Source organism: Phodopus roborovskii, unplaced genomic scaffold (genome assembly GCF_943737965.1).
Source record: "Phodopus roborovskii unplaced genomic scaffold, PHOROB, whole genome shotgun sequence".
Taxonomy (NCBI): domain Eukaryota; kingdom Metazoa; phylum Chordata; class Mammalia; order Rodentia; family Cricetidae; genus Phodopus; species Phodopus roborovskii.
Window position 1 is genome coordinate 224,120 of NW_026125669.1, and position 21,919 is coordinate 246,038.

General features: G+C 38.1%; 1 pseudogene; it reads right to left on the reverse strand.

Moving 5' to 3' along the window:
- Nucleotides 1-9,231: 9,231 nt before the first annotated feature.
- LOC127217295 (cytosol aminopeptidase-like) lies at nt 9,232-21,115 on the reverse strand (annotated as a pseudogene).
- Nucleotides 21,116-21,919: the final 804 nt, after the last annotated feature.

A 21,919-nucleotide genomic window follows, 5' to 3' on the forward strand; every position in this document is an offset into this window, starting at 1 on the left:
ACTCCCAAGAAAAAAATTTCACTGCTTGCATTCACTACTCAACAAATAAACAAAACCTAAAAGATAAGACCTTGTATATAAGATTATATCTGCAATGACTTTAGAGTTAGAGACTTTAGATATCACTTACTAGGATTAAGTATCTCTCTCCTTAACTTGCATTATTTTTGTAGTTTTTTAGTGTATGAAATATGAACTGGAGACTGAATATTAAGGAAGAATTCTCGCTATATTCCCAGTCTTTGTTTCTAGTGTTAGTTCACTCATTTGTTAGAGAATAAAACAGAGATTGTCTAAATACATAGATCACAGGTGGAAAGGTCAGTAGATTTTGCTGTGTCACCAAAGCTTTGGCCATTTGCTACTATTATAAGATTTTTGTGAGTCTCTCCAATAAATACTCATATTCAGATGAAATTGTCATTTTGGTTTTTATTCATTGAACTGCTATGGTACTTCATATTACTATAATGATATAGTTAGTGCCTTTTTAATTCACTGACTTTTATTCTAGGTGATTTTTGAAAATATTCATTATTATTACACATATCACTGTTTTTTATGTGAATTGTTTTATTTATTTAATATAACCAAGTACATTTAAATGAAAACAAACATTTATAGACAATATTTGGGAATTTGGGCGTCATTCTTTCCAAACTACTTCCTGCTGGTAAGGGGCACTGTCATGGGGGATTCGAAGAAGATTCAGAACTCCTGGCTGTAGTTTGTAAGTCTGCTTTGTCCAGCTGTTTTGAATGTAGGATCACCTGGTACTCTGTTTCAGGCAGTCTGGCTTGATCAAACCACATTAGTCTGGAAGGAATCCACAGCTTTTCATTTTCTGTGGAAACAAAATAGAAATCCTTTTCCCCAGTAACTTGTCCTTGAACTTAAATTTTAGAGCCAAAGCAATTTTTTTATTTAATTTATTATTTTACATGTTGATCCCAGTACCCTCTCCCTCCCTCCCTTCATCCCTCCCTCCTGCCTTCCCTCCTTTTTACCCTCTCTGCCCTCTCACATGCACTCTAACCACCCTCCCCTCCCATCCCCCCACCCCAATTCCATATGTAGGGGAATGCCATCCAGTTGGGGTCATGTAGATCTGACAGGTCCTGTGAAGTAGGGACTAGGGCTTCTCTCCTGTCTCTAGATTAAGACAGTTATCCCTCCATGGGGGATGTGTTCACAAGGTCCTTTTGTGCACCAGGGATACATCCTGGCTCCACTGTCTGAAGTCCCTTAGACTGCTCAGTCCTTCTGGCTGAGACCCATATTCAAGGGAGCCTGAGTCAGTCCCATGCTGGCCAGTCTGGTGGCCCATTAGCTCCTCCTTGTTCAGGTCAGCTGTCTCTATATGTTTCTGCAGCCTGGCCTTGTCCTTTCCATCTACATCTGGGTTCTAGTTTGACTCAGTGTTTATGTATGGGTGTTTGCTCCAGTTTCCAACAGGCATAGATGAGGGCTCCATGGACAAGTTAGTTGTTGATCTCACTATCCGGGAAGAGCATTTATGGTAACCTTTCCATGGAAGCTCAAATTGTTAGTTGGCGACAGTCTTGTAGTTCTCTAGACCTTTCTCTGTGTTCAATTTTATCTTCAAACCAATATTGGCTCCCTCTTTTATGTTCTCTCTCTCTCTCTCTCTCTCTCTCTCTCTCTTTCTCTCTCTGTCCTGTCTTCTATTCCTGTTAATTCTCTTAAATTTATGGACTATTTATTGCATAAACTTATGCAGTCACCTCTTAGTGGTCATTGTGTACTTCCTGACTTCATTTACTATAATAAGTACATTTTCTGTAAACATGGATATCTATATCATGTTGCATCACTTGTTTCATTTTAAGTGACTTTAACTGTATAATTATACAAAGAGCTTTTGAATCAATTATATAATTTAAATGGTTACTAACAATGAATGTGTGTTCCAGTTGGCATATACCAATTTCAATATGTTCATTGTTTATGACTTCAGCCTATCTAGTAGGCAAGAAATTGTGTCCTGTTATGAGAAATTAAAATTATCTTATTTATGTGTGTTGTATCATGCTTACCAGGTGTTAAAGTCCCAAACATTATTTTTCTCATGCTAGAGAAGTACTACCAATGACAATCATCAGTTGTCAATCATCTTTGAAATGCCTGGTAGTGAACAGGGAAAGATGAAAAACAAATGCAGGATTGTGTGCTGCACCACAGTGTAAACTCTGAAAATTTCCCCATTCCTTGGCTAAGACAGTAAAATAAAAGTTCACTGATATGGTAGAGAAAATGGCCAAATTTCCAGCAGGAAATCATCCTATCAAGAAAGTTGCTGAGTAGTGATCAGGTGCACACAGCTGGGAGAAGTGAGTCTAGATTCCTTGTCACTAACAATGGCTGAAGTATTTTCCTTCAGGTAACAGATTACAGTATGGTTTCAAAAGATGAAAATCTTATTATAAGCTAGCAAGGGACAGAATAAAAATGTTTGATTCCCAGATTACTTATCTTATTATACACATGCAAACTGAAAATTTCCAAGTTTGTATTTTGTCTCTCCTTGGCAGAGATAGCTCTGAGCCACAGATGTAAAAATAAATTCTCCCAATAGCCAAACTACTGGTGGAAAAATGATTTATCCATGTCATGTAGAAAGTAAAATACCTTGAGGATATAGTCATATGTAAAATTGACTATTCTTGTTTTCTCATGCAGGGCATGGAAAGCTGATTATCTAAGAATCAAACACAAGTTGATATGTAGTAGGGAAATATCAACTCAATGTATCAGCCCATTGACAAGACACTGAATATGCAATATACCAGTGCTTATCATGAAGTATCTGCCACAGAAAATGCATTAGGCAACATAGTACATGTAAGTTACATAACACAGCTATGTCAACAGCTTCTACAAAGAAAGAGTGGGCAAACAACCAAAATGAGAGACACAATGTAGTGGGTACTGGTGATAGAAACTATATGCATATAGTACAACTCAATTGCCTACTCATGATAACTGACATGTATACCAAAATGCTTATATGTCTGTTTCCAAACAAATTAGCTCAGATCTAAATAATTACTTCATCTCTATCATGAATCCAATCAGGTCTTCCCAGAAATGCTTACTCTTTTGTATACCGTTATCCTAAAACATAGAGAAAATCATTTTACATTATGACAATAGTTTGTCTTTTTACCTACAAAATGATTTCCTCAGAAGCGATCATCTATACAAGTGCCTCAACTATATATTCTCCTGAATGGTGGCATGTCTTGAACAGGACAGAGAGATTAAGCACCCCCTTACCTCTCTAGATCCAAGCACTCTGGTTAACCTAAATTGGGGTTACTTAAAAGACCCAGTAAAGTGTCAGTCATGGCTAACATTGAACCTTGAGCTCTTGCAGAGTAGTAGCTGTAAAGAGAAGCCAGTATTCTAGCAAGGCTGATTGAATATAATCTTCAGGGAAAGGGAGGGCTGCTCCTACACATTAAGGGGAGAAACTAATATTAAGTCCCCAAATGATTCCGTGACTTTTGCCATTGACAAAGACAGTACAAATGTGATGGGGACAATCTGAACAAAACATTATCAGCAACAGTTCAGATCCCTTAAGGATCCTGGAAGGTCATTCGGATCAGATGAATATGTAGCTACAGGAAGGAAACAAAACATGTAGTATACAGAGACAGGATGGTAATTGGCTATGTCTTTGAAAACAGCTGAGGCTCTGGGTGCAGTGGGATGTCTGTTTATATTTTAAGTATATTTCCTCTCAGGATAATTGGCCACTCAGAATCTGATTGGAGTTATTGCCAGAGTTTATGTACAAAGGCAAAACCCTTTACATAGGGTTCTCTGGGCAGCAGTTGATAACCTGTTTAGCAAGTTCATGTCTGTGAATGCTATTGGCTAGTGGTATTCTATTTACATCCTATGCAATAATGCCCTGAGCTTGAACAAACTAATGGCTATGAGTTCAAGATTCTTTTCTGGACACAGTCATTATACTCATTAGAAATTTTCTACACTCCCAGTTTCTAGTTGCTAGAAATTCACATGGAATATGTGATTTTTAAGCATTTCAGTTCTTTCTGACAGGACTAAGATGGTATCTCAGAGTTGTTTTTATTTGCATTTGCCTGATAGCTAAGGATGCTGAGCACTTTCTTAAGAGTCTTTCAGCCATTTTGGATTCCTCTATTAAGAATTCTCTGTTCAGTTCTGTACCCTATTTTTTAATAGGATTATTTGGTGTTTTGTGACAAGTTTATTGAGTTCTTTGTAAGAGTATGGGTTTTTCCGCCTGCCGCCTCCCGGTCTTGTCCCGCCGCCATGCCGCCAGCCCCAAATAATACACTGAGACTCTGTATTTGATACAATGCTGTTGGCCCGGTTACTTGTTTCTTATCGGCTAGCTCTGCCTTAATTATTAACCCATTTCTGCTGATCTATGTATTTCTCTTACCGGGGAGCCGGCGGCATACTGCTTTCTCCAGACTCTCCATCTTGACTCCTCCTTACTACTTCCTATTTCCTCCTTGTCTCCTAGTCCCTCCTATCTTCCTTTCCTATTGGCCAACAGTGCTTTATTCATTAACCAGTATGAGTTTGGTAATGAACCTTCTTCTTCTAATGTGTGGAACAATGTTAGGAGTATTGGTATTAGCTCTTCTTTGAATGTCTGGTAAACGTGCGCACTGAAGCCATCTGGCCCTGGATTTTTATTGGTTGGGAGGCTTTTGGTGAGTGCTTCCATTTCATTAGGGGTTATAGTTGTATTTAAATTGCTTATCTATTTTTGATTTGATTTTGGTAAGTGATGCTATCCAGAAATTTGTCCATTTTCTTTGAATTTTCCAATTTTGTGGAGTACAGACTACAGAAACCCACAGAGATAGTTGACCTGAATAAGGAGGAGCTCATGGAACCCCAAACTTATAGCTAGGGAACCAGCATTGTACTGACTCAGACTTCCTGAACATGGGTCTCAGTTAGAAGGCCTGAGGAGTTTAAAGGTCCTCTGACAGTGAAAATAGGATGCATCCCTAATGCACAAAAGGACTTTGTGAGCATTTTCCCCATGGAGGGATATTACTTTAGCCTAGAGGCAGGAGAGTAGGCCTAGACTCTACTCTTAGTGACTTGACAGATTTTAATTATCTGTCCTGGAAGGCATCATCTCCCAAATCTCTGTGGATTGGGGAGAATAGGATGGGAGGGGGCTCAGGGAGCATGGGAGAGAGGGATATGTAAAATAAGCAAAAATTACACCACACAAACACACACACACACACACACACACACACACACATTAGAAAAACAATAGAAAGCAAAAAATCATTTCAGTTGTATCCTAATACAACTTGGCATCTCTTTCCAACATGTATTTTTTATTTATTTGTTTGTTTGTTTGCTTGTTCTTGTCTTGAAATGGTTTCTCTGTATTACTTGGGAGCCTGTCCTGGAACTATCTCTGTAGACCAGGCTGGCCTTAAACTCACAGAGATTTACTTTCCTCTGCTTCCTCTTCTACCTGAGTGCTGGGATTAAAGGTGTGCACCACCAATGTCCAGCTAGCCCTCCTTTTCTGAAATTAAAATTTTATTATGAAGGATTGCAAATAGAAAATCAACATACTGCATAATTATCCAAACCCAGAGTCTATGCACCTCAGTAAAGTTCCATATATTTAGACAATTAAAATAGTTATGTGGAGCTGGGGAGTTTCACAATAAATTTTAATTTTCACCATCATATATTTTATGTACTTATTAACAACACATACAGATAACCCACACACACACAACATACACAAACACATACTCACACACACACAAGAAAAGGAAAGGAAAATACAGAAAAAACATAGCAGAAGATTATACACTGATGGGAGATGTCATTCTGTATATGTTTCTCATACTGGTTAATAATAAAGCACTGTTGGCCAATAGGAAAGGAAGATAGGAGGGACTAGGAGATAAGGAGGAAATAGGAAGTAGTAAGGAGGAGTCAAGATGGAGAGACTGGGGAGACCAGATGCCTGCCCCACTCCCCGGTAAGGAGGCCACGTGGAAATACATAGATCAACAGAAATGGGTTAATAATTAAAGGCAGAGCTAGCCGATAAGAAACAAGTAACTGGGCCAACAGTATTGTATCAAATACAGAGTCTCTGTGTATTATTTGGGGCTGGCGGCATGGCGGCGGGACAAGACCGGGAGGCGGCAGGCGGAAAAACCTTACACCTTACAGATGGCGCCCAACGTGGGGCTAGTAAGAACTTACATTTAAAATTTAACAAAAGCTTAAAAAAGGGTTTTAGAAACAAAAGAACAGAGACAAGCAAGGTTTCTTGGTAACAGCATTTTTCTCGGTTGGACTCTGACTTGCTAGAGACAAGCAGATATTTGCGCGGCTCCTTTAAGAGAAGATTCCTGACTCAGCTTAAGCGGCAAAAAACCGCACAGCTTTTAAATAACTCTGCTAACAATTTATTGTTGTGTATGAGAGATGGCAATGGCAGTGACCACATCTCCAAGCCGGCAGCATGCTTTCTGGGTGGCAGCGCAGACCAAGGCGGTGAGCACAGCTTTCCGTGCTGGCCGGTAAAAGTACCCGCCACCATCTTTGGTAAACCGCGGCAGAAACAAAGACTTTCATCTTAACAATGTTGTTGTTTAACAGATAAAGACTCATGGCCAGAAAAAGATAAAGATTTACAGTAGAGACAGATTCACATTAAGAAAAGGTGCTAAAGGTTTACAGTGTGTTTTAAAATATACGTAGACATGAAAAGAAAAATGGTTTTAAAGAGACAAAGAGGAACTGGGTGTTGTAGCATGCGCCTTTAATCCCAGCACTCAGGAGACAGAGGCAAGCAGATCTCTGTGATTTGCAAAGTAAACCTGGATGCAGAGTAAATTCCAGGACAGATAAGAGTTACACAGAGAAACCCTGTCTTAAAAAATAAAAAGTAAAAGAAATGGAGTAATAATAAAGCCACGTAAAGATGAAAAGCTCAGACAGAATCTGGTTACTGTATGGTATTATATTGTCTTTGTATTGTTTGACTGCTGAGGAAACAACTGTTGAAGGAAATGCTGCTGGATTAATTCAATTTATATATTTTAAAAATGCTTTGACTCCAACATTTAAGTTCAAGGACAAGTTACTGGGGAAAAGGATTTCTATTTTTGTTTCCACAGAAAATAAAAAGCTGTGGATTCCTTCCAGACTAATGTGGTTTGATCAAGCCAGGCCCCCTGAAACAGTCGCTGATGATCCAACATTCAAAACAGCTTGGACAAAGCAGCCTCGAAGACTACAGCCAAGATTTCTGCAACTTCTCAGGATCCCCCATGACAGCGCCCCCTGTCAGCAGGAAGTAGTTTGGAAAGAACGACGCCCAAATTCCCAAATATTGTTTATAAATGTTTGTTTTCATTTAATGGGGTTGGTTATAAATGGTTAATGATCACAGCCAGTTCTTTTTAAAGGTAAAAAGGGAATTATGGTATAGATATGAATACTTTGTTTTGGAATGGATTTTCATTTATTGATTACTTTGTTTTGTAATGGATTTTCATTTATTGATACAATTTAAGGTCAATTTTGTGATGTATATATTTCTCTTTTTGTTTAGGTATTGTGTTTATATAGTTCATTCAGAAACATATTGTATAATGTAGTACAGATTATAGATAATTACCTATGATAGTCAAAGTTTAGAGTTAAGTTAGTTAGGTTTTTCAAGATACACAGAGATGAGATAGATAGGCATTCTTCAAACCTTTCAAAGACCTACAGAATATGGCATTTAAAGTGGTTTAGGGTTTTTGTGACAGTGAGACATAATTGCTCTTGGCAATACCACCTGCACCAGAAAGGAAGATGGACATCGAAGAAATGCATTATGAAGTTTGCTTCCAATATGGCAAGACTAGCCATTTGGACAAGACACTGCTCTTGCCTGGACTGTTTGACTTTATGCTGTATAAACTGGACATGCAGGACCCACAGGAAAGTGACTTCTGATTCAAGATGGACATTGCTAACAGAGATCCTGCTTCATGGAAGAGTCTGCGAGACAGTATGCAGGACACAGACAAAAGTGACTGACAAACTGCCAATACAAGAAGACAGTTTAAAGTTTCCTGCGTTGCTGAAGAGTCTGCCAGACACACTATGGCCTATGGGCTGAAGATGGAAGATTACAGAAGAACTTCGGGTGACTAGGCAGTGAGTTGTCTCTGTCATTTCTAGAGTTTATATACTATCCTTCTGTGGTCTTTGATGGAGTTGAAGACAAATAGTTATGGTTATAGTTTTCCTTAGTTAGGTTTAAAGATAAGATACATATAGGACTTTAGATTCACAAATATAGGATAGATGATAGAATAGTTTCCTTTAATCTTGCTAAATGTTAATGGACTAAATATTGTTAATTGTGATTCTTATTGGATAACTGTTGTGTTATATATTTTGCTATGTTAAGGTTAAACCCCTTTTTATTTAAACAGAAAAGAGGAGATGATGGGAGATGTCATTCTGTATATGTTTCTCATACTGGTTAATAATAAAGCACTGTTGGCCAATAGGAAAGGAAGATAGGAGGGACTAGGAGATAAGGAGGAAATAGGAAGTAGTAAGGAGGAGTCAAGATGGAGAGACTGGGGAGACCAGATGCCTGCCCCACTCCCCGGTAAGGAGGCCACGTGGAAATACATAGATCAACAGAAATGGGTTAATAATTAAAGGCAGAGCTAGCCGATAAGAAACAAGTAACTGGGCCAACAGTATTGTATCAAATACAGAGTCTCTGTGTATTATTTGGGGCTGGCGGCATGGCGGCGGGACAAGACCGGGAGGCGGCAGGCGGAAAAACCTTACACCTTACAATACACTATGACCAAATGTGCTGCATTCCAGAAAGGCATACTTGATCCAGCAGATATTAGTCAATAAATGTAAAACACAATTAAAATAAATTAATAACAGAAACTATATAATTATTTCAGTTGATGCTGAAAAGGGATTTAAAAATTTAACATGTCTTCATGATAAAACTTCTAAAGATGTTAAGAATAGTTATATATAATAAAGTTGTTTTTTTACTATTATAAGATGTTTTATTGGTTTAAAAGGCCTCTATTAATTCACAATATAAAATTTAGAGTTTCATGACTCAAGAATACTAAAATAATTTTGAAAATTAAAATGGAAAAAGAAAATCATTCATTTTTGACTTTAAAAGATTTTCATTCATTCAAAAATATTTTGAAGCCCAAATAGTCAATTCAAGACTCATGAAGAAATTTCTTAGTGATCGAACTAAGAGCTGTCTTTACTGAAGCGAAGTAAGAACTCAATCAGGGTCTTTGTGGGCCGCCCACTCATGCTTTTCTGCAGGTAAGGAACCTCGTCTTTGTTGGTCATCACACCTGCTATGTCTAAATGTGCCCACTTCGAATGAGTCACAAACTCCCATAGGAACACAGCAGCTGTACATGTACCTGCAGATCAGTATTTTCCAATGTTGACATCAGCAAGCTGGCAGTCCACAACTTGTCTTGTATAATGCTCAAAGAGAGGCATCCTCCAGACTGGGTCCCCATTGTCTATACTGGCGTCAAAGTATTTGTTCCATAACCAGGATGAATTGGTAAAGACTCCAGTGGTGCTTGACCCTAGGGCTATGTCCATGGCACCTGTTAACTTGGCAGCATTGATAATGACCTTGGGATTGAAGGTGTGTACATAACACAGTGCATTGGCCAGGATGAGCCTCCCCTCAACATCTGTGTTATCAACCTGAATGGTCTTCTCGTTCCTGACTCTGACAACATCCCTTTGTTTGTTGGCCTTGCCGCTAGGCATGCTTTCACAAAGAGGGGCCAAATCTATGATGTTAATAGGCAAGTTGAGCTTTGCTGCAGACACATTGGCCGAGCATATTGTTGCAGCTCCTCCCATGTCAGCCCGCATGAGGTCCATATGTGCAGAAGCCTTGATGGAGATGCCTCCACTGTCAAAGGTAATTCCCTTTCCCACAAACACCGGAGTGCTTCCGTTGCCAAGAAGGCTGGTGGTTCTTTAGACACCTTGGCCACACTTAGGAACAAGCCCATTTATGTTCCTCTATCCAAGACTTGGGTCTGATATGGACCTCTGTTTTACTACTGGCACTTTTGAGAGATTTTTCAATAATTTCAGCTAATCTGGTTTGTGTCATCTCATTGGTTGGAGACTCCATCAGCTGGCCAGCCAAGTTCTGCCCAGAAGCAAAGAGGACCCCTCTCTCCCAGGCCTCTTGATGGCCACTTCCATACAACTTCACTGACACAGCCACATTCTTTTTCTGCTTTTTCTTGCTCATAGAGACCAAGCACGGCTCCTTCTGAAGCAGCCTGAGCATCTCCACAGGGATCCACCTCCACTGAAGGCAGCTCCAGGTCTTGAAACTCCCTGCATCCTCCTGCAACAGCAGCTCTGATGTTTTCTTTGTCTTCGTTCCAGTTCTCCTGCTCACCACACTGGGGAAGTCCTCATGTAGACCATGTTTGACTTTTTGTGACTGGGTTACCACACTCAGGATGGTTTCTTATAGTTCCATCCATTTGCCTGCAATACACAACATTTTCTTTACCCATGCTTCAGTTGAGGGGCATCTAGGTTGCTTTCATGTTCTGGTTATTACAAATTATACTGTTTTGAACATAGTTGAACAGATATCATTGTTGCATGAATATTCATCTTTTTGGTCTCCTCTCCCCACCTCTTCTTGCCTTCTGTTTCTCCTAACTCCCTCTTCCATCCCCATAGAAGGTTCGGGTTTTGCCTTCCTTCAGAGGAAGTCCAAATATGTTCACCATTTCTCTTAGCTTTCCAGAACCAACTTATTAAAATTCTCTCCTGCACTTGTAAACTGTGGTGTGACACCATCTTTGTCTTTGGAATAAATTCCCAAAACAAGACCCTTCATCATGTCTGAGGTGGAGAGACCCTGATCCCAGCAACATCTCACTCCCAGGTGGCAGAGGGCGACTCCTATAATAAAGATTATATACAATAAATATAACCCAACTATCCTTACAATGGGAGAATACTTGCTTACCATGCAGAAATCCTATGGTTTCAATATCAGTACCTTGACAAATTGTTAATAATTAAAATAAATATCTTGAAAATGTCCACCTCAAAGCCTCCTTTTCTGAGAACTTGACCAGAACATCTGAGCCAAAACATGATGAACACCATTTTCCTATATTTTATAATATATAATTATTCAAAACCTGTAGTGTCTTTGTCAAGGTATCCATTACTGTGAAGGGACACCACAACTTTGGCAACTGTTATCAAGGAAACATTTAATTCTGTTGCATTACAGGCCAAAAGTTTAGTCCATTATCATCATGATGGCATGAGGGTACACATAGTCCTGGAGAGGTAGCTACTTTGATATCAGGGTTAGCAAGCAGCAGGGAGAGACAGACAGAGAGAGAGAGAGAGAGAGAGAGAGAGAGAGAGAGAGAGAGAGAGAGAGAGAGAGAGAGAGAGACTGGGCCTGGCTTGAACTTCTGAAACCCCCAGCCTACCATTTATGACACACTTTCTCTAACAAGGCTTCACCTGTTCTTAGAAAGTCACACCTCCTAATAGTACTACTCCATATGAGTTTAAGTGGGCTATTTTGATTCAAACCACCACAGCTAGTGTCTCTTGGTTTTCACTCTTGCTTTTAGCTGGATGTCTGCTTTAAATCAGGCAAATAATGAGGCTGAAATCACCGTGGTCATGAATTTGTAAATTTTCAATATGTTATTAGTTTGTAGTCCACTGGAAGTAATTGTAGAAACTAGAGTTACCTCAGAGGAGATTATCAATTGAGGGTTTGTCTAGATCAGGCTGGTCTTTGGATTATATATGGGGAATTATTTGATTATTTTATTGCTATAGAAGAGTCATCTCTCTATGACAGTGTCATTATTTAGGCTTTGTATATTAGAGCTTGTAAGAAACGAACAAGTTAGATTAGCACAGAAAAACAAGCAAAAATGTATGCACACATTTATATATCTCTGCTCATGACAGTGGATGTGATATGAATACCTGGTTCAAGTTGCTGCCTTGATTTCCTTGTAATAATGGAGTATTACCTACAATGACAAGCCAACTGACCCTTTTTTCCCTTTATTATATGTGAGATTATATAAAAAAGAAACACAGTTGTTAATGCTGAATTAATTTAATTTTGATGAGTTGCAAATTTTATTTATTATCAGTGGTGTATGTGTGTGTGTGTGTGTGTGTGTGTGTGTGTGTGTGTGTGTGTTGCACATGCATGTGCTTTCTAAGAATTCACTTCTTAACCTAAGGTAATGAAGTACTTTCTCTATGCTTTTCTTATAAAAATGTTATATATATTCATCCTTTCAAAAGCATGATATGCAGCTTATTGTTTGAATTTATGCATACAGGTGTATGCATAAATTGAAATAGTATTCTTCCATTTTATAAAGGTATAGTAGGAATTTTTGTGGAAAATTAATTTCTTTTCATATGTGGATCCACTTGTAGTTCTATTAATCTCTGTCTTCCCATTTTTATGTCACAATGTTTGTATTAGTGAGCTAGCTTCTGCTGCTCTTCTCTTTAATAATGATCATTCCAACAATTCCATGAGTTTGTAGTTCTGTATGAGTAACATATAAATTGAAAGAAGTGAAACAGACACGCCAACTAAAAGAATTTTGTTTGACACATTAAATATTAATTATTTTAATATACATGACAGCTTAAAATAATAAGTCCTCTGATTAGAATAGTACATTTTCTTATTACTTATATATTTCTCTTATCAAAGCATTTTCCTTTATATTTTATTGTTTCTCTTCTATCAATTTTTCTTTTAAATATCTCTTCTAATGTTGCACTAACCTAAAATCTCAAAAACGGTTCTAATTTTTGATACTATAAAATAAGGATACATTTGTTGCATTTGACTGTGTATTTCTCTTTTAGGTTGTGGCCTTGTGTTTCAATTTTAGATTTATTTGTTCAGTGTTTATTGCTAATAATTGTCTGTGTACTTAATTGTATAATCTGCAAACAGAATTTTCCTTAATTTCTTTCTGTTTTCTTGCTGTATTGCTTTTAGAATTTTCATCAAAGTCTTGGCAAGGAATTGTAAAACAGGACCTCCTTGGCTTCCTCTTCAATTTAGATGTAAAATATTTAATCTTCCACTTTTAAGTATGATGGTAAATTTATACATAAGATTTAGTGATCTGGGTGTTGTGGTATGGTGCATGCTTGTACCCTAGCTAACAATCAAGAAGCTGAAGCACTGGGATTATAGAGTTCAAGACCATAAGTAAATCTCTTCAAAAACAAACAACAAAAGGATTTATAGCTATTTATTAAATATTGATTTATTACAAAATAAGTTTATATTATTTATTTATTTATTTTGATTTTATTTTACTTTCTAGTCAGAGTTCTTATCCTGCTTTCCATCTCACTCCCTCTCCTCTTCCCCAGCCCAGCCCACTCCATCTACATAATCATTTAATTTTATAAAATTATTCCAACAAAATGATGAATAGATCCCTATTCTATTTTTATATATGCATTATATATTTTTAAATGTTGACTTTTTGAAAAGAAAGGGGGGAACCACATAGTATTGCTTTTTTTTAATTAAAAATTAAAATACTCAAATCAATGTAACAAAAAACTAACCTAAGTAATAATGAGTTTCATACTGAGAACACTTCCAGACTATTCTCCATGATCACTCCCAGGCACTATCCTCAAAAAAGTAGTGAATTCCACACTATACAATCAATTGCCCCTCACATCCTTTTTAACTCTTCCACCTCAAACCAGTCAGTGCATCAGAAAACATTTATTCGATGTTATGTACATTAACAATTACTATTTATGTTATATTATAAACCTTTAAGGATCAGTGTGGGAAGTTTTATATTTTCTTTGATACTTGAAAGGTCTTATAATTTTAACTTATACAATGAATGGAAAATATACATATAAAAGCAAAAATGCATACAAATTTATTCTGGGCTTCTGATGCAGACATGCACAAAGTAGGAGACTCCAGGAAAGGGACAAAGAGTGAAAAATGAAAAAATGAAGTGATAGCTTTATCAACATCTGAGAGATAGTAATAAATGTTCAAGACAGACAAGAAATGAAAAATGTAATCTATTTACCCATTCAAAGAGTGTAAGAACAATGAAACAAACAAATCCAACAATAAACACATACACACACACACACACACACACACACACACACACACACACACACACACACAGACATTTTACATGTTAAACCCAAGTGGAGAAATGGAGAATGTTACTTGGTGGAGATGCTGGAAAACATTCTCTCTTCTCTTAGCAAATAATTTTTTATCAAGTATTATCTGAGCCTTTGTGCTTTCAATCCCTGAAGTTTTGTTTTTCATACTCTTTTCCTGCCAAGAGTGTATCTTGGCATATACATTCAAACTTAAGTAGGAGCTATTAACTATAATTTTTTCTTAAGTAGTGTTTTTAATTTTCAAGTTCATTCTTCATGTACTGTTGGGGGCTATGTGTTATGAAACAAATATGGAGATTAGAGGGCAATCTGTGGGAGTTGCCCTCTCTCTCTTCTGGCAATTCAATTTTGGTCATCAGTCTTAACAACAAAGGCCTTACTTGTTGAGTTATTTAGTGTTACAAACCAGTGTTTACAACTTAAAAAAATATTAACCCTAGGGACACAAACCTGTAACAGTGAGATGACAACAGTGTCCCTCTACCATAAGAGATACTGGGATCTCTGGCATCTGGCTGTTATGGCTTTGCCCCCATATAGGGAAAGAGGAATTCTCAGTTTGTCTGAGACTTGCCCATAGTTTTGTTTTAGCTTCTAGAACAGGGGCCACAAAACCCAGAACTACATTCACATGAAGATTTGGCTTTGAGTCGCAGTCAAGGGTCTGAGAAATAATCTTAAATTAGTCTCAGAGGATATGGGCACTTCTTACGTCAGGCCTCTTGAGGTAGAGTCTTCTCTATTCCAGCCAGGTATTTCTTCAGAGATACCGATTCTTGGGTTACCATTGCATTAGGATGGATCATGGCTCTTTTGTCTTAATCAGTTTGCAACAAAACTTGTATTTTATGTCTGAAGTACTATCATAATAACCAAATCAATAACTTTTAATAGACTGTCACTCTAGAAGGTTGAGCACTGTATTCTTTCTGTTTGTAAAAACATATGTAGTAGATTAATAATTAATAATTAATATGTAGTAGATCAATAATTCTTTAAGAACTAATATACTTGACTTTGTATCAAATAGATTTGAAATAACTAAAATTATACAGCACATTATGTTTTTCAGATTTCATAAAAGCCCCTTAAATAATATTATCTGCTAGAAATTGTTTGGGATTGGGAAGAGAAATTAACCTCAGTTTCTCTGCAGGGGCTTTGAAATAAAGTGAAAGTAAGATTGCTAATTACTTTGAGGCATGGACATATTAAGTAATAAAATAGACATTTTTGTATTGTGCTTTGGAGGGTAATATTGAGATGATCAAGCTCTTGAGGCAAGAACATTGGTCACAGATCAATAAAACCAATTATGCTTTGCTTTTGGTTTCCACAGCGCTGAGGCTTTCACATCACACAATTGAGTTGATCAGCTAAGAATTCACCAAATTGGAGGTGATATTTTGGTATACTTTAAGATAACAGTATTTTGTGTCATAATAATAAATTATTATTCACAGGAGTTTATTCAATGTAAAATATTTCCTAAGTGCTCTTATCTTATAAATGGAAGACAAAATGAAAAGAGATAAACCAATATTATTTTGGAAGAAAGTAAAAAAGAAGACTCACCTTTATTTAGTCATATCTGTGGTGCTATGTTTTGTTACTGTCTGTTATCCACAATACTACACACAGAATTTGCAATTATTCTATGGTGTGTGTTGCAGGTGAAATGGCTAGACATGATACTTCCTATACTATAATAGAAAGTTTAAGGAAGGAACAGTTTGTTGTTTTTTTGGTTTTATTTTGTTTTGTTTGAGTTTGTTTGTTTTCTTTTTCAGAGTGAATGGCTGCATTTGCTTTACTTTGCCATTGTTGGTGCTCGGTCACTAAAACCTGTTTGGAAGAAAAACTTACCTTCTCCAAAGTTTTCTCAAAGAAATGTGTGATACTATTGTGTATATCATTGAATAGTAGAAGCATTTATTGGCATTTTGAGAATTAAAGAGTTATCATGATATAAGTTCACTTCTTCAGGATTGATGACAAAGAAGGAAATTTTCACAAATGACTTTCATCTCAAATATTGAAGTATCTTCTCTAAACACTCTGGTCTATAAGGCTTTGTCACCATAAAACCTCATCATCCACAATAAATGGAAAAGGGATATGATAGGTAATTTTGTTTTCCAGGAAGGAAAAGTGCTATCCAACAGTATTGATATCATTTCTCTCCACCTATTAGTCCCCCTACCTCTGTGTGTATGTGTGTGCCATATACATTGGAGGTCATGGAACTTCAGGTGTTATCCCTAAACTTCTACTTTGTTGAGAAATTGTCTCATGCCTTATTTTCCAAGATACGCAGTCTCCCAGATTTCAGGCATTCTCTTCTCTATCTCTCATCTCCCCAAAGGAGTACTTGGATTACAGATGTACACTACCATGCTTGACTATAATTGGTTTCGGGGGTTCTAATTTAGGTCCTCCTGCTTGTGTGTCAATCACTTTACATTGGAACCACACTCTGTGTTTAGTTATAATCTCTCTCTCTCTCTCTCTCTCTCTCTCAATCTAACACAAATAATTCTAGATGTTTATGGAATAAAAAAACAGTCCTCAGGGAAAAGCAACTTCTTTAATGTATGTGTGTGCATGTGCATGACAGGGGTGACACATGGATATGAAAGCCATATTGGGAGTGATAATTTATCCTGTATCTCTAGCTTTTTGGATGAAATGTCTGAAATAGACACAAACTTCCTTAGTTTTGAACTTAGGATTTGTACTATTGGGGAAAAACAAAAACAAACAATCAACAAATAAAAATCAACCCTTTAATTCTTTCATGGAGTTCTTTTTTCTTTAGATATGTATTAATCAGCTATATTTTATTCTTATTTCTAATCTCACACGCTAAGCAGTAAATAATCCCCTACCATCCTCCACCTCATATAAAATTATTGCTCATTTAGAGGTGATGGTTTTTGATTATTGACTCAGTCCTACAAGGACAAAGACTTGTGACTGTGGGGTGGATTAGGCATGTATCTATTTTATTTTTTTCAATACATCAGTCCCAATTCCCTCTCCCTACCTTCCTCCCATGGCCCATCCTACCCCTCCCCCACTCCAGAGGGAGGGTGATGTCTTTCAGGAGGTATCATCACAATCTGTCAAGTAATTTGGAATAGAGTATAGGCCCTCCCACCTGCCTCTAGGTTAAAGAAGTATCCCTCCATGGGAAATGTGCTTCCAAAGTCCTTTTGTGAACCAGGGGTACATTCTGGTTCCATTGTCAGAGGACCCTTAGACTACCCAGGCCTTCAAACTGAGACCTACATTCAGGAGGTCTGAGTCAGTCCAATGCTGGCTTTCCAGCTATCAGTCTGGAGTACATGAGCTTGCTCAGGCCAGCTTTGGGTTTCTGTAGCCTAGTCTTGACCTCTTTTCTTATCACTCTTCCCCCATATTACAACTAGATTTCAAGAGTTCAACTCAGTGTTTAGCTGTGGTTATCTGCTTCTGTTTCCATCAGCTACTAGATAAGGGCTCTATTATGGCATATAAGACAGTTATCAATCTCATCAGGGAAGGGCATTTAAGGTAGCCTTTCCTCTGTTGCTCAGATTGTTAGTTGGGATCATCCTTACAGGTCTCTGGACATTTCTCTAGAGTCAGATTTCTCTTCAAACCTTGTTTCTTTCCCCTTTTGTGAGGGACCTTGTATGAATCTCTTAGGTTACTCCTTGTATCCTAGTTTCTCTGGTGGTGTGAAGTATAGGCTGCTGATCATTTGCTCTATGTCTAACATCCATATGTGAATGAGTACATATGATTTTCCTCTTTGTGACTAGGTTACCTCACTCAGGATGGTTGATTAAAATTTCATCCATTTGTCTGCAGATTTCAAGATTCCATTGTATTTTTCTGCTAGTATTCTATTGTGTAAATGCACCACATCTTCTTTATCTATTCTTCAGTTGAGGGGCATCTAGGTTGCTTCCAAGTTCTTGATTTTACAAATAATGATGCTATGGACATAGTTGAACATTGTTACGTGGATATGGATCATTTGGGTGGAATTGATGGGTCCTGTGGTAGACTGATTTCCATTTTATCAAGAAACTGCCATACTGATCTCCAAATTGGCTATACAAGTTTGCACTCCCACCAGCAGTGGAGGAGTGTTCCCCTTTCTCCATATCCAATCCATCATATGCTGTCATTCGTGATTGTAATTTTAGCCATTCTGACAGAAGTAAGATGGTATATCAGAGTTGTTTTTTGTTTTTTATTTTTCTTTTTTTGAAATTTTGGTGTTCCCTTTTCCATTCTACCTTCCTCGCTCCCTGTGTTCCTCACTCCATCCCTGCTGTCCTCCATCCCTCCCTCTTTACCTCTCTTCCCCCTTCACAAGACCCCAACCACCCTCTGCTTCCATCTCCTGTCAACTCCACAGGTAGGGTGATGCCATCCATGAGGGGTAACCTATATCTTCCAAGTAATTTGAGGTAGGGACTAGAACTTCTCTCCTATCTCTAAGTTAAAGGAGTATCCATCCATGGGGAATGTGCCCTCAAGGTCCTTTAGTGCACCATGAATATATCCTGGTTCTACTGTCTGAGGACCCTTAGACTGCTCAGTCCTTCTGGCTGAGACCCATATTCAGGGGGGCCTGAGTCAGTACCATGCTGGATTCCCAGCTATCATTCTAGGGGCCCGTTAGATTCTCCTTATTCAGATCATCAGTCTCTATCTGTTTCTGCAACCTGCTCTTGTCCTCTCTGTCTGCATCTAGGTTCTAGTTCGACTCAGTATTTAGGTGATGGGAGATGAACTAAATATTGTTCACTGTGATTACTACTTGATAAGTGTGATATATTTTGCTATGTTAAGGTTAAAACCCATCTTTTTATTTAGACAGAAAAGAGGAGATGATGGGAGATGCCATTATGTATATATGTATCTCATACTGGTTAATGAATAAAGCAGTGTTGGCCAATAGGAAAGCAAGATAGGTGGGACTAGGAGACGAGGAGGAAAGAGGAGGTAGTAAGGAGGGGTCAAGATGGAGAGACCAGGGAGACCAGACGCCTGCCCCACTCCCCGGTAAGGAAACCACATCGAAATACATAGAAATGGGTTAATAATTAAGACAGAGCTAGCCAATAAGAAAGTAGTAATGGGCTAACAGCATTATATCAAATACAGAGTCTCAGTGTGTTAATTGGGACTGGTGCAGCAGGACAAGACCAGCGGCGGGAGGAAAAACCTTACTCCTTACAGATGGTGCCCAAGTGGCTAGTAAGAACTTCCACTTAAAATTTAACAAAAACTTAAAAATAAAGGAGTTTTAGAAATAAAAAAACAGAGACAAGCAAATCCCACTTCTGACACCAGATATCGTGGTTAAATAAGGATCAGGATAAACAAATAGGCCGAATAGATGTTTATTCAGGGAGAAATATCTTACTACCTAGACAGATGAACACGAGGAAATTCCACTGGAAGCTCTCCTGTCTGAGTCCCGCCAGCAAGAGAGCTTTTCCAGGCTCATCTTCCTCAGACCCCCTTCCACAGGTCGCATCCGCCCATGGCTTCACCCCACAATGGGCATGGTCAGTGCCACAGAATGACTATCTCACATTTAGGTATGGGTGTTTGCTTCTGTTTCCAACAGGTGTTAGATGAAGGCTCCATGGATAAGTTAGTTGTTGATCTCCCTATCCCAGAAGGACATTTATGGTAGCCTTTCCATGGTTGCTAAAATTGTTAGTTGGCAGCAGTCTTCTAGGTCTCTAGACATTTCTTTAGGTTCAATTTTCTCTTCAAACCAATATTGGCTCTCTTTTATGTTCTCTCTCTCTCTCTCTCTCTCTCATCTTCTATTCCTACCCTGACTCAATCTTCCTAGTTGCATGTGATTTCCTTTCCTCCCCCTCTCTTTCTCCTACTTCTCTCTCCATTCACTGCCCTCCCCACTTCCCCTGTGCTCTGGGGGACTTGTCACTTGCCCCTTCTGTGAATCTCTTAGAATACTCCTTCTATCCTAGTTATCTGGTGGTGTGAATTATAGGATTGTGATCCTTGTTCTAGGTCTAAAATCCATATATGAGTGAGTACATACCATGTTCCTCTTTTTTGTGACTGGGTTACCTTATTCAGGATGGTTTCTTCAAGTGCCATCCACTTACCTGCAAATTTCAAGACTCCATTAATTTTTCTGCAGAGTAGTTTTCCATTGTATAGATGTGCCACATCTTCATTATCCATTCTTCAATTGGGTGCATCTAGGTTGCTTCCAGGTTCTTGCTATTACTAACAATGCTGCTATGAACATAGTTGAACAGAAGTCTTTGTTGCATGGATGTGGATCATTTGGGTATATGCCTAAGAGGGGAATTGCTGGGTCCTATGGAAGACTGATTCCTGTTTTCCTGAGGAACCGCCATACTGATCTCCAAAATGACTGTACAAGTTTATACTCCCACCAGCAGTGGAGGAGTGTTCCCCCTTCTCCACATCCTCTTAGCATGAGTTGTCATTGGTGTTTCTAATTTTAGCCATTCTGGCAGGAGTAAGATGGTATCTCAAAGTTGTTTTAATTTGCATTTCCCTAATAGCTAAGGATGTTGAACACTTTCTTAAGTGTCTTTCAGCCTTTTTGATTTCCTCTATTAAGAATTCTTTCTTCAGTTCTGTGCCCCATTTTTTAATAGGGTTTTGCTGGCTAGTTTCTTGCGTTCTTTGTATATTTTGGAATCAGTTCTTTGTCAGCTATACGATTGGTGAAAATCTTTTCCCAGTCTGTAGGCTCCCGTTTGGTCATGTCCACTGTGTCCTTTCCATTACAGAAGCTTCTACGTTTGAAGAAATCCCATTTACTAGTTGTTGCTCTCAGTGTCTGTGCCCCTGGAGTTATGTTCCAGAAGTGGTCTCCTATACCAATTTGTTAAAGCGTACCTCCTACTTTCTCTTATAAGAAGTTCAGTGTGTCTGTGTTGATTTTGAGGTCGTGATCCATTTGGACTTCAGTTTTATGCATAGTGACAGACATGGGTCTATCTGCAGTCTTCTACTCACCATCATCCAATACTGCCAGCACCATTTGTTGAAGATGCTGTCCTCGCCCCATTGTATTCTTTTAGCTGTTTTGTCGAAAATCTGGTGTTCATGATGTATGCGTTAATATCAGGATTTTCAATTCAATTCCATTTTGTCTACCTCTCTATTTTTGTGCCAATACCAGGCTGTTTTCAGAACTATATTTCTGTAGAAGAGCTTAAAGTCAGGAATGGTGATGCCTCCTGAAGTTCTTTTAATATACAGCAAACCAACTGCAACGTCAAACTGAATGGAGTGAAACTTATGGCAATTTCTCTAAAATCAGGGACAAGGCAAGGCTGCCCTCTCTCTCCATATGTCTTCAATATTATACTTTAAGTTCTAGCTAAAGCTATAAGACAACAAAAGTAGATCAAGGGGATCCAAATTGGAAAGGAAGAAGTCAAACTGTCTCTATTTGCAGATGATATGATAGTTTACATTAGCGACCCAATAAACTCTACCAGAGAACTCCTACAGCTTATAAACACCTTCAGAAAATTAGTAGGATACAAGATAAACTCAAAAA